This window comes from Toxorhynchites rutilus, chromosome 1 (assembly GCF_029784135.1).
Source record: "Toxorhynchites rutilus septentrionalis strain SRP chromosome 1, ASM2978413v1, whole genome shotgun sequence".
Classification (NCBI taxonomy): Eukaryota; Metazoa; Arthropoda; class Insecta; order Diptera; family Culicidae; genus Toxorhynchites; species Toxorhynchites rutilus.
In genome coordinates, this window is record NC_073744.1 from 98,430,486 (window position 1) to 98,449,508 (window position 19,023).

At 39.7% G+C, this 19,023-nt stretch overlaps 1 long non-coding RNA gene across 2 annotated transcripts; it reads left to right on the forward strand.

Moving 5' to 3' along the window:
* The first annotated feature begins 880 nt into the window (after nucleotides 1–880).
* Nucleotides 881–3,234, forward strand: LOC129761776 (uncharacterized). 2 transcript variants are annotated; one of them, XR_008740468.1, is made up of 3 exons: nucleotides 881–895; nucleotides 2,355–2,786; nucleotides 2,843–3,234. It is a non-coding gene; the product is annotated as an uncharacterized LOC129761776 (long non-coding RNA). The 2 variants fall into 2 exon arrangements; XR_008740467.1 differs by lacking the exon at nucleotides 881–895 and adding an exon at nucleotides 2,189–2,300.
* Nucleotides 3,235–19,023: the final 15,789 nt, after the last annotated feature.

Sequence of the window (19,023 nt, forward strand, 5' to 3'; positions counted from 1 at the left end):
TTTTCTACTTAAAGTACGTTGTAATGACCCTAATTTGAATTATTTTCTATAGACGTTCAGATATTCTCAAAAAAACTTGTCATTATAATATAAAATTATCTCAAAACATATTTTTTATGACGTTTTTTCACCACTTGCAGGCAATGATGATTTTCACTTACATAGAGTACTAATTTGATTATGGAAAAATCATGTTCATTCATAATTTTCATTTTAAAAGTGTATTCATTCCTTCTGCAAATCCATACTGTCATGCCTATTCCCCAATATCGTCAACGCGGATAGTTCGTTAGTCGAAAATACTGAATAATTAAACAAACCAAATGGCATCACTGGTGGTTCTTTTTTCCACTCCGCTAAATTGTCATCTCAAACAAAAACAAATGGATCATACAACTGGTGAGTATGAAATATATACGGCTTTTTAATTATTATTTATTTTATCTTGTCTTATCAGCTATGAATACATTCGACTCGTTCGCTTCCATCAATCGGTAAGTGAGAAAGATGATTTCTCCCATCAGCAAAGTGCGGATTTCCACTTTTATCACAGCAGCCAACAACATCCGTTTTCCTGCAGCAGTAACCTCCAACCCCTGTTGGCAATGCCGGGGGACAGCATTAACAGCAGCAGCAGCAGAATTTGACCATGGTATGGTATTGCGAAGAACTTTTCCCATTAGAGGTTCCGTGCTTCGCGCACATTCAAAAATCCTCTTCAGACACGAAAACTCAACGACAAGGAGGTATTTATCAACTTGCTCAGCTGAATTACCACCCCGGAGGAACCCGAATGCACTGATTCCGTAGTATAGTAGAATGAAAATAGGTGAGGTTAGCGAACGTAATCGCATGATATTTTAATGTTCGCATTTTTATCCGGATCATACAACTGGTGAGTAGGGAATTCATTTCTGCTTTTCACTTACTAATAATTTTATTTTGTTTCAGCTATGAATACATCCGACTCAATCAATCGGCGAGTGAGAAAGATGATTTCCCTCATCACCACATTGCTTATTTCCACTTCTGTCACACCAGCCAACAGCATCAGCTTTCCCGCAGCAGTATCCTTTAAGTCCATCAACAGCAACAGCAGCAGTACCTGGCCATCGATAGTATTTTGAGCAATTTTCCCCATCGGAGATCCCGTGCTTCACGCACATTGAAGAATCCTCCTCAGCCACATATCTGTGTCATCAAGGGCAAGGAGGTATTCATCAATGTACTCAGTCGGATTTGAATCGTCAATCCAGACAACCCGGATGCACCGATTCCATTATATACCTTATTTTTATTATACATGGTTTTTTATAATTTTTTTTTTTCAATAAAATGATTAAAATCGATCAATGTATTTCCTTTTCATTTTCAATAACAAACCAATACAAACAAGCAGCAAGCAGTGCTGGAAGCAGCGCTGCAAGCACGTCGACGCCTTGCACATGTTGGCGAAAAAGTGGCGTCAAGTTGTTCGATGAATGCATATGAAAGGTCGATAACTCGATTGCAAGGTGGCAGCATTTGAGGTCGATTGTTGACATTTCATCGACCCGATCTTGGCAGGCAAAACGGAATGTGGGTATACACCGCCCACAATCCAATCGACGAAAAAAACATCGACCTAACAACGACCGTAACGCTGTTACCTATTCACGATGACGACGATTAGGTATCGACATCAGGATACGGCATTAGTTTCCCACAATCAAATCGACGAAAAAAACATCGACCTAACAACGACCGTAACGCTGTTACCTATTCACGATGACGACGATTAGGTATCGACATCTGGATACGGCATTAGTTTGTATGAGGCAAACTATTCTCTATCATATTAGTCGGCCCGAATCAGTTTATATTTGCTAAAATTTGTATGAAATTTTTTTCTTGGCATAATTTTTTCTACTTAAAGTACGTTGTCATGACCCTAATTTGAATTATTTTCTATAGACGTTCAGATATTCTCAAAAAAACTTGTCATTATAATATAAAATTATCTCAAAACATATTTTTTATGACGTTTTTTCACCACTTGCAGGCAATGGTGATTTTCACTTACATAGAGTACTAATTTGATTAAGGAAAAATCACGTTCATTCATAATTTTCATTTTAAAAGTGTATTCATTCCTTCTGCAAATCCATACTGTCATGCCTATTACCCAATATCGTCAACGCGGATAGTTCGTTAGTCGAAAATACTGAATAATTAAACAAACCAAATGGCATCACTGGTGGTTCTTTTTTCCACTCCGCTAAACTGTCATCTCAAACAAAAACAAATGGATCATACAACTGGTGAGTATGAAATATATTTCGGCTTTTTAATTATTAATTATTTTATCTTATCAGCTATGAATACATTCGACTCGTTTGCTTCCATCAATCGGTAAGTGAGAAAGATGATTTCTCCCATCAGTGCGGATTTCCACTTCTATCACAGCAGCCAACAACATCCGTTTTCCTGCAGCAGTAACCTATAACCCCTGTTGGCAATGCCGGGGGACAGCATCAACAGCAGCAGCAGCAGAATTTGACCATGGTATGGTATTGCGAAGAACTTTCCCCATTAGAGGTTCCGTGCTTCGCGCACATTCAAAATCCTCTTCAGACACGAAAACTCAACGACAAGGAGGTATTTATCAACTTGCTCAGCTGAATTACCACCCGGAGGAACCCGAATGCACTGATTCCGTTGTATAGTAGAATGAAAATAGGCGAGGTAAGCGAACGTAATCGCATGATATTTTAATAGTTCGCATTTTTATCCGGATCATACAACTGGTGAGTAGGGAATTCATTTCTGCTTTTCACTTACTAATCATTTTATTTTGTTTCAGCTATGAATACATCCGACTCAATCAATCGGCGAGTGAGAAAGATGATTTCCCTCATCACCACATTGCTTATTTCCACTTCTGTCACGCCAGCCAACAGCATCAGCTTTCCCGCAGCAGTATCCTTTAAGTCCAGGGTGCTATTCCGGGGAACAGCATCATCAGTAAAAGCAGCAGGACCTGGCCATCGATAGTATTTCGAGCAATTTTCATCGGAGATCCCGTGCTTCACGCACATTGAAGAAACCTCCTCAGCCACATATGTGTGTCAAGGAGAAAAAGGAGCTGGATTCGAATCGTCAATCCAGACAACCCGAATGCACCGATTGCATTATATATCTTGTTTATATTTTATATGCATTTTGTGTTTTTTTGAATAAAATGATTAAAATCGATCAATGTTTTTCCTTCTCATGTTTCATAACAAACCAATACAAACAAGAGACGATCAGTGTTGGAAGCAGCGTTACATGCAGGTCGACGCCTTGCATATGTTGGCAAAAAAGTGGCGTCAAGTTGTTCGATGAATGCATATGAAAGGTCGATAAATCGATTGCAAGGTGGCAGCATTTGAGGTCGATTGTTGACATTTCATCGACCCGATCTTGGCAGGCAAAACGGATTGTAGGTTGTATGAGGCAAACTATTCTCTATCATATTAGTCGGCCCGGATCAGTTTATATTTGCTAAAATTTGTATGAAATTTGAAAAATTTGCTAAAATTTGTATGAAATATTTTTCGGCTTTTGAATTATTAATTATTTTATCTTGTCTTATCAGCTATGAATACATTCGACTCGTTTGCTTCCATCAATCGGTAAGTGAGAAAGATGATTTCTCCCATCACCACAGTGCGGATTTCCACTTCTATCACAGCAGCCAACAACATCCGTTTTCCTGCATCAGTAACCTCCAACCCCTGTTGGCAATGCCGGGGGACAGCATTAACAGCAGCAGCAGCAGAATTTGACCATGGTATGGTATTGCGAAGAACTTTCCCCATTAGAGGTTCCGTGCTTCGCGCACATTCAAAAATCCTCTTCAGACACGAAAACTCAACGACAAGGAGGTATTTATCAACTTGCTCAGCTGAATTACCACCCCGGAGGAACCCGAATGCACTGATTCCGTTGTATAGTAGAATGAAAATAGGCGAGGTAAGCGAACGTATTCGCATGATATTTTAATGTTCGCATTTTTATCCGGATCATACAACTGGTGAGTAGGGAATTCATTTCTGCTTTTCACTTACTAATCATTTTATTTTGTTTCAGCTATGAATACATCCGACTCAATCAATCGGCGAATGAGAAAGATGATTTCCTTCATCACCACATTGCTTATTTCCACTTCTGTCACACCAGCTAACAGCATCAGCTTTCCCGCAGCAGTATCCTTTAAGTCCAGGGTGCTATTCCGGGGAACAGCATCAACAGCAACCGCAGCAGGACCTGGCCATCGATAGTATTTCGAGCAATTTTCCCCATCGGAGATCCCGTGCTTCACGCACATTGAAGAATCCTCCTCAGCCACATATCTGTGTCATCAAGGGCAAGGAGGTATTCATCAATGTACTCAGTCGGATTTGAATAATAATAAATATGTTTAAAATCGATCAATGTATTTCCTTTTCATTTTCAATAACAAACCAATACAAACAAGCAGCAAGCAGTGCTGAAAGCAGCGCTGCAAGCAGGTCGACGCCTTGTACATGTTGGCGAAAAAGTGGCGTCAAGTTGTTCGATGAATGCATATGAAAGGTCGATAACTCGATTGCAAGGTGGCAGCATTTGAGGTCGATTGTTGACATTTCATCGACCCGATCTTGGCAGGCAAAACGGATTGTGGGCGATCACCCCACACAGTTCGTTCTGAACTGTATGCACAGATCAGCCAGCGGTCAGTTCGCTCTGAACTGTATATACAGTTCCGCCAGCGGTCACCGTACACAGTTCGTTCTGAACTGGTTCTGCACTGCATACACAGTTCATCGTTCACCGTACACGGTTCGTTCTGAACTGAACTGTATACACAGATCAGTCAGCGGTCAGTTCTTTCTGAACTGGGTATACAGTTCATATGAACTGTTGCCCAGTAGAAAAGAACGACCGTTCGTTCACTCTTTTTGGTGAACTAGTTCTTTTGAACAGTTCATGAACGGTTTGCCCATCTCTATAGGAAACGTACGCAAATCCCATCCTTGTTTTCGTACGAGCCATTCGTCGTATTTTCAATTTACAGTCGTACTAGATCAAGTTATTGGTGTACTGCATTATTCACATCGTTGACAATCGGGAGGTGTTTACGTATCGAACGTGTTCAATTTATGATACAGAGTTATCTGAACGTTGGAGTTTACTTTTGTAGTCTTGATTTGTGCAGTTTAAAAAAAACGAAATATAAAGCAGGTGAGATTTCTCAAAACATGTCCAGACGATTTGTACTCTGAATAATTCGAAATTGTTGAATGCAGATAAACTTCCGCTAGAGGAACAAGATCCGGCTATTCTACATTGCAGATTTCCGGCTATTATACTATCGGGCATGCAACCCGTGTGTCCGTCCTATTCGCTATACGACTAGTCAGCTGTTGGCATTGAGAAAATCCCTGCTCTACAATCGCCGTCCGGTAGCAATAGATGACCCTATTGTGTTATTCTGGCAGCAAGGTTCCGCCGCAATTACGAGTTCAGCAACCGAAACCAACATGTTACCGTGAAAAACTACATAAGTGCAGATGAACAACGACACCAACATACAGCAGGAAGAGCCAGAATGGGTGTCGGCAGGATTCACCTTTCGCCTTGATATAATCGAACTTTGTGGATTCGGATGGAGATATTTCAATCAACGCCTCACCAATCAATTAGTTGGCATGCTAGCACAAGTCAACAGTAACATGATTGCTCAGCAACAAATTCTAACGCAAATTCTCAGTAAAAACCAACAGAAACAATAAAAAACAACGTTGAGAATGCAACTGATCCACCACAAATACAACAACAGCAACAATCAACCCAATAGCCGCGCTATGCAATCGCTAAATATTTTCTGGAAAAGCCGTTGTTTAACCTCACCACCAACAAGCATTAGCATCTCATATATTGCCTAAAAACTGTCTCAATTATTCTCATGTGAAACTTTTACCCCTAGCTTTGCTCGAGTCTTGTGTTCAAGTATCTAGAAACAGCGGCAGCCAAAGAGGAGAAATCGAAAAGTAGTCTCGATGTAGCGTGCCCATCGAGACTACTTTTCGACTACTACTACTACGGAGGTCGGCGGAGGTCCTCCGGAAGGCTGTTGGATGGTACCCGGAACAAACGAGGTCACTTCGATTCTAGACACAGCACAAGCGATGGAAGTTTCGATTGTGAGCGTTGATCCCAGGAGGATCCGCACGATAGTAATGGTCAGTGGGAAACCACCACCAGCTTCAGTTGTACCAACAGCAGCAAGAGCTACAGCTGGTCGTTCTAATGTGGTTCCTCTGTCTTTTAGGTCTGCTCAGTGATGAAAGCCACGGTGGTGGAGCCATAATAGGTTCGCTTGGGGAGCAGTCACCCGCTGCAGGATCAGCACGAGCCAAAGAAGCAGTCGAATAAGTAATATGATCGCATTCGGAAGAGTTCGAAGTCAACTAACCTATTCGTTCATTCGTAGGGCCGACATTTCTCCAGAAGGTGATTTGACACTTGGTAGTGTCAGGTCCGATGGAAAGATGTGAACGCTAGGAAATATTCAACCTTATAGGTATACCACTATATTTCACTCAAATTGTATCTCATAACATCTTTCAATACTCCAATTACAGTACCAACACTAACATCCCCCTACACATGCCGCGTTACACCTGAATATTCCATGTTTCTTATTCAAAAAGTATTAGTTTTGATAAAACTCTTAAATAGTTTTTGAGAAATACGCCGTGCATGACTATTCGAATCAAAATAACGAGATGTTGTACGAATTTTGTACATTCACTGATGTTTCTTTATTATCCAACAAACATGAAATAATTTTTCGCGAGGAATGCTGAAATTCATGAGCTTAGCTTGATCAGGCTGTATTGTCCGTCCAGTTCTCTCTTAATGAGTTGATCTATTAATAAACTTTTTTAGAAAAATGTGTAATATCTCGTTTTCCCAGCATTTGTGTCAGAAAACAACTGATAGCATCGATTGAATATTAATGATCAACACTGGACATCCTAATGTATTCTTGTTAGGTCTTCTACAATATTCTTTTTCTTCTTTTTGGCTTTAAGAGGGTTTAAACTTTTCAGTTCATTCGCCTCTAGCTTCTACAATATTGATTATATCATCTTCGGCCACTCCTTCTTAGTTCCATCCACGTCTATCTGCAATCCCAATGAATTGTAATTTTTTTCCCGACTTAAATCTAAAAAACCTTCTACAAGGTCTCCATCAATAAATCTCCCGCAACGTTCCGTTTTCATTTCGGTATGATAACTATGCCAATACGAATAATTAATCTTGCCAACAGATTTGATTGTGTCAGTCAAACTTTCTTGTAACTTTCGAAGAAATTCATAATTTATAATCAGGTGGTATTTGTGTGACCAGACCGATAGCTGACCAAAATAACAAACAGCCCGTTGTCGGCGTCGTACGCTTTCCAATGTTTTGCATCACAAGCGAACCGTGCCGGAATATATTCATCATATTTCCGAGATGAAATTGAGCAACCTCTGGCATTTGGAACAGAGTGTCTGTTCTCTATTCACTGGATACTTCAACTAGAGCGCTGACTGGCATCGTCTAAGGCTAAGGTTACTTTGGATAGGAGTACGCACGAAAATTTGATTGTACGAATAGAAACAAACAATTTTGTTCGATAGAAGCTGACGAATACGAACGAAGCAAGGGGGAAGCAATGTAACCACACCAATACAACTCAATGTGGTTGTTTAGCTTCACTATTGCATACAATTCGTACGACCATGACACGAATGAATATACGGATACGGCCGTAAATGAGAATAAGGGCGATTACACATTATCCGGTTTCAGCCGGACCGGTTTCAAAAAGCGCCGCTGGGTTTGGACGGATAACCGGATAACAATGTGAAAAAGACCTCGCGCTACACAAAACCGTGCATCTCTCACATACACATACGTGCATTTATTTATATAGTGGATTGACAGGTAAACATTGCTGCAAATACTCCTGCTACATGCAGCCGTTTGTATACGGAAAACCTTGAAACCACAGCTGCTGCAGCAATTACGAGTCTTCTCAAATTTGCGTTCCTTTGGAGAGTATATACGCCGTGTTAAAATGTGGCACACCAGGAACACGGCAGATCTTGCGAAAATTACGCGCATCCTGCATCAGGACGGTATTATTACCGATAGGTGCGATCCAGCGGTCGAAGGTGTGAATCTTCTCGCCCCATTTCAAAATACAATTCAATGACAAATAAATTTAAAAGTCCAGTTGCGGTGTATTTATCCATATCCATATATATAAATTGTTTTATTTCCAAACTTACACAAACAGTATTATTCAATCCATACACTCTGTTGCCACATATTTCCAATAGAATTTGAATGAACCAATAAAAAAACATTTCGTAAGCTAAGGGCACTACTCAATTATTTATTCACTTCCTGTGATTTTCTTAGAATTAGCCTACGAGATAATCCATCTATTCTAGAGTGTCTTTTTATTCCACCATTGCAGTATGAATCTTTACGATTAGAACAACATAATTTTCCTTCAGAAACTATTTCATCACTGCTAAGGGCGATTACACATTATCCGGTTTCTGCCGGACCGGTTTCAAAAAGCGCCGCTGGGTTTGGATGGATAACCGAATAATAATGTGAAAGAGACCTCGCACTACACAAAACCGTACATCTCTCACATACACATACATGCATTTATTTATATAGTGGATTGACAGATAAACATCTCTGCAAATATTCCTGCTACATGCAGCTAATTGCTGTTGGCCCAATTCGCCCAATTGTTCTTGTTGCCTGTGGTATAGCTGCACCGAGCTGATCGAGCCCGTGTATATTGAATTCCTACTATTGTTTATGAGCAGCTAATTAGGGCATTCACCCTCTCATGATGTGCCTTTTGATTTTGGGGATGGGTCATGAACAAGATTGCATATGGAATATCGTGGAACCACAGCTGCTGCGGCAACCATGAGCCAGCTCAAATTGGCGACATACGACCCATTTCAGAATACGTTCGCAAACCTTTTCCGTAATTCGCAGAGTACAAATTTTCATCTTAGGCGCATATGGTTCTACAACGGTTCCCACAACGACGGCAGTGTAAATTTGCAATGGTAAATGAACATGAAAAACTTATTGGACAAAAAAATTGGCCGTCTTCAACAGTATTACAAAAACTAACTTTCGTCCAGTTACTGTGTACGATTTATTCCACACGCTCTGTTGCCACATATTTTTTCAACAGTCTCGAGAACACGGTTAGACAAAAGTGTACAATTTTATGAACCAATAATAATAACATTTCGTAACAAGCTAGGGAAACTACTTATTTATATGCATTATGTGTTTTCTTCATGTAATTATCATGAAATTTGCAAAAAATCATTCTAGATTTTTTTTGACGTAGAACTACGTCTTTCAGGAAGGGTGCCAAATCAGAAAACAGGTCACGTTTTTGTGAAATAAAGTTAACGTTAATAATTATTTTCACAGCGATCAAATTCTGATTCTTTGCATACCAATGGAATCGGAAATTCTCTAAGATTCTTTTGATATACTATACAGTACAATCCACTAATGCCTAAACAGTTTAAATAAATGAAAACTTGAAGCGTTCTCATTTTCCCATACATTTGTTCTGCCGATTTGTGTGCATTCCCGAACAGAGCAGTTAATAACGAGCAACTGATACATTCGTTTCTGCACGTTTTCAACATATTTGGTTTAAATAAGCTATCCGCGATTTGAAGCCACTCCACTTCTCGTTTGGTAGTCATCGAAGCACCATGGTTGCCGCAGGTCGTCGAGCGGGAGAGGATTGTTTTCTTGTCGGGTGAAGGAGGAGTATGGAATAGAGTTCCTTTTCACAAGGGTCCATCTCAGGGCTAGAGGCGGAAACCAAAAATAGAATAGAATGAAAACACAGATGCGAAGCATAACACAACGAGCGGATATCATTCATGCCTAATGCTGATTTCACACACATAAACACACAGCTCGATACAAGGAGGGGAAGCCCTTTGTATCGAGATGCACTACGACAAAGAAGAGTAGCATATCGGAATTTTTTGTGCTAGTGCGGATATGGAAGAGTATCCGGAATTTTCGAATATAGATATATACTGCATTTATTTAGATAAATGTATATTGACGTAGGACTACGTCTTTCATTTCTATACCGGGGTGTAAAATCAAAGTTTCGAAAACGAAAGCGTTACGCCGGAGACCGAGATTTTGAGCGTTAATAGCTCCTAAACAACTGAACGAAATGGTATGATAAACACTTCATTCGAAAGATAAAATGTCTACGCGTTATATACTTGTTACTTTTTGATCCAAAATCTTGTTTCAATAGTCTTAAAATTGCTTTCAAAACAGGCTATTGAAATCACCAATCGGTATATAAGCGAGCGACGCTCGGAAATCCACTCAGTTCTAATTGAACAGCGATTGGAGCATGTTGTCGCTGTTGCGGTGAAGCTCTTTATTTATCATGAAAGCGCGGATGAACGGTGTCACCAAGAGCCTGTTTGTGCACCCTAGGCCAGAAGGGAATCTATCAGGAGGAGAGTGATGCCACAAACGGTTCTCTGGGAAGACATCGCTACACACACATACACGCGCGGCTATTAACAGGTGGTTATCGAGTTGACATTAACCACTGGTGGGCTTCCAGTATCGAGGAAAATGTGGAAATATCTAATCGTTACTGAAAATAATCTGCCAGTTCCTTTGGGAATTTTCAAAATATATTCATGTGAAAGAGTTTAATTGAATGTTTTCTATCCATGTAACACTGTGACCAAATATGTTTCAATCAAGTGCTATTAACAGGTGGTTATCGAGTTGGCATTAACCACTGGTGGGCTTCCAGTATCGAGGAAAATGTGGAAATATCTAATCGTTACTGAAAATAATCTGCCAGTTCCTTTGGGAATTTTCAAAATATATTCATGTGAAAGAGTTTAATTGAATGTTTTCTATCCATGTTACACTGTGACCAAATATGTTTCAATCAAGTGCTATTAACAGGTGGTTATCGAGTTGGCATTAACCAATGGTGGGCTTCCAGTATCGAGGAAAATGTGGAAATATCTAATCGTTACTGAAAATAATCTGCCAGTTCCTTTGGGAATTTTCAAAATATATTCATGTAAAAGAGTTTAATTGAATGTTTTCTATCCATGTAACACTGTGACCAAATACATTTGGTTTTGTGGTTTTTCAATCAATCGCAATTAACAGGATAGCTTCAGAAGATTATTCTTCCCCATCAGTAGGATATTTCCGTATCCAATATTGTATGCGCCCGCAATCGATTATTGCTCAGTCGCCGAAAGTTCCGAGCTCAGAGAGTTCATTCCCCTCTAGTTTGCCTTCCAAATTGCCATTGTAAACCACACCTTCTCTCGGTTCAATCACACACAAAAAGCATACTTAAGCGATATTCTGGTGGTGAAACACATTCATTTTTCGTGAGGACATCGACAAGACAACATCGTTGCCTAACGTACTGGACGAGGTGGACGGCGAAGGATCGACACATACACGCGCCGAACTCTTTCCGTTAGGATGCCATTCAGCATCGAGAAAGTTCCGGAAAGATCTAATCATTGCTGGAAAATAATCTGCCAGTTCCTTTGGGAATTTTCAAAATATATTCATGTGAAAGAGTTTAATTGAATGTTTTCTATCCATGTAACACTGTGACCAAATATGTTTCAATCAAGTGCTATTAACAGGTGGTTATCGAGTTGGCATTAACCACTGGTGGGCTTCCAGTATCGAGGAAAATGTGGAAATATCTAATCGTTACTGAAAATAATCTGCCAGTTCCTTTGGGAATTTTCAAAATATATTCATGTGAAAGAGTTTAATTGAATGTTTTCTATCCATGTAACACTGTGACCAAATACATTTGGTTTTGTGGTTTTTCAATCAATCGCAATTAACAGGATAGCTTCAGAAGATTATTCTTCCCCATCAGTAGGATATTTCCGTATCCAATATTGTATGCGCCCGCAATCGATTATTGCTCAGCCGCCGAAAGTTCCGAGCTCAGAGAGTTCATTCCCCTCTAGTTTGCCTTCCAAATTGCCATCGTAAACCACACCTTCTCTCGGTTCAATCACACACAAAAAGCATACTTAAGCGATATTCTGGTGGTGAGACACATTCATCTTTCGTGAGGACATCGACAAGACAACATCGTTGCCTAACGTACTGGAGGAGGTGGACGGCGAAGGATCGACAGATACACGCGCAGAACTCTTTCCGTTAGGATGCCATTCAGCATCGAGAAAGTTCCGGAAAGATCTAATCATTGCTGGAAAATAATCTGCCAGTTCCTTTGGGAATTTTCAAAATATATTCATGTGAAAGAGTTTAATTGAATGTTTTCTATCCATGTAACACTGTGACCAAATATGTTTCAATCAAGTGCTATTAACAGGTGGTTATCGAGTTGGCATTAACCACTGGTGGGCTTCCAGTATCGAGGAAAATGTGGAAATATCTAATCGTTACTGAAAATAATCTGCCAGTTCCTTTGGGAATTTTCAAAATATATTCATGTGAAAGAGTTTAATTGAATGTTTTCTATCCATGTTACACTGTGACCAAATATGTTTCAATCAAGTGCTATTAACAGGTGGTTATCGAGTTGGCATTAACCAATGGTGGGCTTCCAGTATCGAGGAAAATGTGGAAATAACTAATCGTTACTGAAAATAATCTGCCAGTTCCTCTCGAAATTTTCAAAATATATTCATGTGAAAGAGTTTAATTGAATGTTTTCTATCCATGTTACACTGTGACCAAATATGTTTCAATCAAGTGCTATTAACAGGTGGTTATCGAGTTGGCATTAACCACTGGTGGGCTCCACTATCGAGGAAAATGTGGAAATATCTTATCGTTACTGAAAATAATCTGCCAGTTCCTTTGGGAATTTTCAAAATATATTCATGTGAAAGAGTTTAATTGAATGTTTTCTATCCATGTAACACTGTGACCAAATACATTTGGTTTTGTGGTTTTTCAATCAATCGCAATTAACAGGATAGCTTCAGAAGATTATTCTTCCCCATCAGTAGGATATTTCCGTATCCAATATTGTATGCGCCCGCAATCGATTATTGCTCAGTCGCCGAAAGTTCCGAGCTCAGAGAATTCATTCCCCTCTAGTTTGCCTTCCAAATTGCCATCGTAAACCACACCTTCTCTCGATTCAATCACACACAAAAAGCATACTTAAGCGATATTCTGGTGGTGAGACACATTCATTTTTCGTGAGGACATCGACAAGACAACATCGTTGCCTAACGTGCTGGAGGAGGTGGACGGCGAAGGATCGACACATACACGCGCCGAACTCTTTCCGTTAGGATGCCATTCAGCATCGTGAAATTTCCGGAAAGATCTAATCATTGCTGGAAAATAATCTGCCAGTTCCTTTGGGAATTTTCAAAATATATTCATGTGAAAGAGTTTAATTGAATGTTTTCTATCCATGTAACACTGTGACCAAATATGTTTCAATCAAGTGCTATTAACAGGTGGTTATCGAGTTGGCATTAACCACTGGTGGGCTTCCAGTATCGAGGAAAATGTGGAAATATCTAATCGTTACTGAAAATAATCTGCCAGTTCCTTTGGGAATTTTCAAAATATATTCATGTGAAAGAGTTTAATTGAATGTTTTCTATCCATGTTACACTGTGACCAAATATGTTTCAATCAAGTGCTATTAACAGGTGGTTATCGAGTTGGCATTAACCACTGGTGGGCTCCAGTATCGAGGAAAATGTGGAAATATCTAATCGTTACTGAAAATAATCTGCCAGTTCCTCTGGGAATTTTCAAAATATATTCATGTGAAAGAGTTTAATTGAATGTTTTCTATCCATGTAACACTGTGACCAAATATGTTTTTCAATCAAGTGCTATTAACAGGTGGTTATCGAGTTGGTATTAACCACTGGTGGGCTTCCAGTATCGAGAAAGTTCCGGAAAGATCTAATCATTGCTGGAAAATAATCTGCCAGTTCCTTTGGGAATTTTCAAAATATATTCATGTGAAAGAGTTTAATTGAATGTTTTCTATCCATGTAACACTGTGACCAAATATGTTTCAATCATGTGCTATTAACAGGTGGTTATCGAGTTGGCATTAACCACTGGTGGGCTTCCAGTATCGAGGAAAATGTGGAAATAACTAATCGTTACTGAAAATAATCTGCCAGTTCCTCTGGAAATTTTCAAAATATATTCATGTGAAAGAGTTTAATTGAATGTTTTCTATCCATGTTACACTGTGACCAAATATGTTTCAATCAAGTGCTATTAACAGGTGGTTATCGAGTTGGCATTAACCACTGGTGGGCTCCAGTATCGAGGAAAATGTGGAAATATCTAATCGTTACTGAAAATAATCTGCCAGTTCCTTTGGGAATTTTCAAAATATATTCATGTGAAAGAGTTTAATTGAATGTTTTCTATCCATGTAACACTGTGACCAAACACATTTGGTTTTGTGGTTTTTCAATCAATCGCAATTAACAGGATAGCTTCAGAAGATTATTCTTCCCCATCAGTAGGATATTTCCGTATCCAATATTGTATGCGCCCGCAATCGATTATTGCTCAGTCGCCGAAAGTTCCGAGCTCAGAGAATTCATTCCCCTCTAGTTTGCCTTCCAAATTGCCATCGTAAACCACACCTTCTCTCGATTCAATCATACACAAAAAGCATACTTAAGCGATATTCTGGTGGTGAGACACATTCATTTTTCGTGAGGACATCGACAAGACAACATCGTTGCCTAACGTGCTGGAGGAGGTGGACGGCGAAGGATCGACACATACACGCGCCGAACTCTTTCCGTTAGGATGCCATTCAGCATCGAGAAAGTTCCGGAAAGATCTAATCATTGCTGGAAAATAATCTGCCAGTTCCTTTGGGAATTTTCAAAATATATTCATGTGAAAGAGTTTAATTGAATGTTTTCTATCCATGTAACACTGTGACCAAATATGTTTCAATCAAGTGCTATTAACAGGTGGTTATCGAGTTGGCATTACCCACTGGTGGGCTTCCAGTATCGAGGAAAATGTGGAAATATCTAATCGTTACTGAAAATAATCTGCCAGTTCCTTTGGGAATTTTCAAAATATATTCATGTGAAAGAGTTTAATTGAATGTTTTCTATCCATGTTACACTGTGACCAAATATGTTTCAATCAAGTGCTATTAACAGGTGGTTATCGAGTTGGCATTAACCACTGGTGGGCTCCAGTATCGAGGAAAATGTGGAAATATCTTATCGTTACTGAAAATAATCTGCCAGTTCCTTTGGGAATTTTAAAAATATATTCATGTGAAAGAGTTTAATTGAATGTTTTCTATCCATGTAACACTGTGACCAAATACATTTGGTTTTGTGGTTTTTCAATCAATCGCAATTAACAGGATAGCTTCAGAAGATTATTCTTCCCCATCAGTAGGATATTTCCGTATCCAATATTGTATGCGCCCGCAATCGATTATTGCTCAGTCGCCGAAAGTTCCGAGCTCAGAGAATTCATTCCCCTCTAGTTTGCCTTCCAAATTGCCATCGTAAACCACACCTTCTCTCGATTCAATCACACACAAAAAGCATACTTAAGCGATATTCTGGTGGTGAGACACATTCATTTTTCGTGAGGACATCGACAAGACAACATCGTTGCCTAACGTGCTGGAGGAGGTGGACGGCGAAGGATCGACACATACACGCGCCGAACTCTTTCCGTTAGGATGCCATTCAGCATCGAGAAAGTTCCGGAAAGATCTAATCATTGCTGGAAAATAATCTGCCAGTTCCTTTGGGAATTTTCAAAATATATTCATGTGAAAGAGTTTAATTGAATGTTTTCTATCCATGTAACACTGTGACCAAATATGTTTCAATCAAGTGCTATTAACAGGTGGTTATCGAGTTGGCATTAACCACTGGTGGGCTTCCAGTATCGAGGAAAATGTGGAAATATCTAATCGTTACTGAAAATAATCTGCCAGTTCCTTTGGGAATTTTCAAAATATATTCATGTGAAAGAGTTTAATTGAATGTTTTCTATCCATGTTACACTGTGACCAAATATGTTTCAATCAAGTGCTATTCACAGGTGGTTATCGAGTTGGCATTAACCACTGGTGGGCTCCAGTATCGAGGAAAATGTGGAAATATCTAATCGTTACTGAAAATAATCTGCCAGTTCCCCTGGGAATTTAAAAATTCATTCATGTGAAAGAGTTTATTTGAATGTTTTCTATCCATGTAACACTGTGACCAAATATGTTTCAATCATGTGCTATTAACAGGTGGTTATCGAGTTGGTATTAACCACTGGTGGGCTTCCAGTATCGAGGAAAATCTGGAAATAACTAATCGTTACTGAAAATAATCTGCCAGTTCCTTTGGGAATTTTCAAAATATATTCATGTGAAAGAGTTTAATTGAATTTTTTCTATCCATGTAACACTGTGACCAAATACATTTGGTTTTGTGGTTTTTCAATCAATCGCAATTAACAGGATAGCTTCAGAAGATTATTCTTCCCCATCAGTAGGATATTTCCGTATCCAATATTGTATGCGCCCGCAATCGATTATTGCTCAGTCGCCGAAAGTTCCGAGCTCAGAGAGTTCATTCCCCTCTAGTTTGCCTTCCAAATTGCCATCGTAAACCACACCTTCTCTCGATTCAATCACACACAAAAAGCATACTTAAGCGATATTCTGGTGGTGAGACACATTCATACTGATTTTTACCTCCGACCGAGAAGGTCGTCTTTTTCAGCTCGGCGTTTTGGCGTTTTGGACAGCAGACTGGGACGTCTCCCGTTGGCGATTTTGAAGCGGATTCATTTGGCGTGGAAGCAGAAGGCGAATAGGAGAAGGCATCAGCTCGTTTCGACCGTGGAAAGCGGGCGCTCACCGGCTTGCCGGAAAAAGCGCGCGCTTTCGTGGCGTCACTGACGCTACCCTCATAGTGCCTCTTTTAGTGTTTAGAACCAAATAATACATAGCGTGAATATACGCAAACGAATTACAACGGTGAAGTGATTGAACTGAAAGTGTATACGACTGAAAAATTTTAGTACGTTTTTTCCAAATTTTCGCGTTACAGTTAATCAGTTTTGGGCTATTTCGTTTTTCTCCATTGAGTGTGTTAAACGTTTTCTCGCACATATCCGAATAGTGTTTTGTGAGGTTTGTGTAAACCGAAACCATTCTGCCGGCTATACCTAGGCAATATCATGGCGTCCAGTAGCTCCGGGCCTCCGGGAGGCCGGGCTACAAATTTTTACCAAGGAAAGCCGACTCAACGTACTGCTCCAGAGTGGGTTGACCCTCTGAACGGTAATCTTCAAATTTTACTCTTGCGTGCTACAGGAGATCATGTGTTACCATCCAACCCATTTGTTGTGAGCAAAACCATCGCCAATTTCGTGAAAGATTTTGATAAAAACAACGCCCGACCATCAAAGGACGATAAGAAGAGAACGCAGTACATCTTAACGGCCAGAGACGAGGACACCATCGGTAAGCTCCTCTTAATAAATGAACTCATCGATAAAACACCTGTTGAGGTAATATATCACCCAACATTAAATCAACGCAAATGCGTTGTCACATGCCGTGAAGTGATTGAAATACCTGAATCAGTAATTCTCACTGAACTTGCCGACCAACAAGTGATCGAAGTTAAGCGGATCACTAGGAAGGAAAACAATATAGTTATCCCCACAGCTACCCTAATTCTGACCATCCGTGGGACAGTGATCCCAGAAATAATCTTATTTGGATTCCTTCGCATCGGGACTCGGAATTTTTACCCGAACCCGATGCAATGTTTCAAGTGCTTCCGCTTTGGACATACGTCGAAACGATGCCAACGCGAGAATCCACTCTGTCGAAATTGCGGCAAAGAACATGGCACAGAAATCAAAACGTGTAACGATGTCGCCCACTGCATTAATTGCCAAGGGGACCACTCCTCTTCAAGCAGGAAGTGCCCAATATGGCTAAAAGAAAATAACATAACCAAGATTAGAATAGATCAAGGCATTTCATATAAACAAGCCAAGGATCTGTACAACATTAAAAATAATGGACCTTCATATTCAAGTGTTCTACAAGACAGAATAAATAATATTCAAAAACCGACTGCTAGCTGCAACAAGTGCAAATGTAGTTGCGTTTCAGCTGAAAACAGTCCGGCAACAAGTCGCGAAAGCACTCCATCCACAGTTGACACTACTATGTCCGAATCTGATACCTCGACCAGCGAATCAGAATATGATTCCGATGTTTCAATGACAATATCTGAGGCCCCAAGAAAAACCAAGAGGAAGATATCTTCCAAAAACACATCTTCAGAAGAGCTAAAAACCTCAGAAGATGAACTTCGACAAAATAAAGAGAAACAAAGGAAGAAGACACGAAACAATCAGGAATCAAAGGAAACCACACCACAAAAAAACAACACACAAAACAACGCACCACACCACAGCACACAAAACAGCAACACACATAACACACAAAACAACAACACACAAAACAACAACACACAAAACAACAACACACAGAACAACAACACACAAAATAACAAACAAAACAACAACAAACAAAACAAAAATGACAAGAGATCCGGAAAGAACAGCACCCCTTCCAAGGGTAAATAAGATCCACCAAACCCGCCAATACATTCACTCCAACGAACAAACTAGCCATTCAATGGAACATTCGAAGTCTCCAAAGAAATTTTCCGGAATTACAAACATTAATTTATAAATATAATCCCACAATCATAGCTCTTCAAGAGACTATGACGCAGAAAAATTTTCACAAAGATTCTATCAAAGGTTACACCACTTATTTCAAAGAAGGACCCAACCCTTCATTCAACGGGGTTGCAACTTCAATAAAAATCG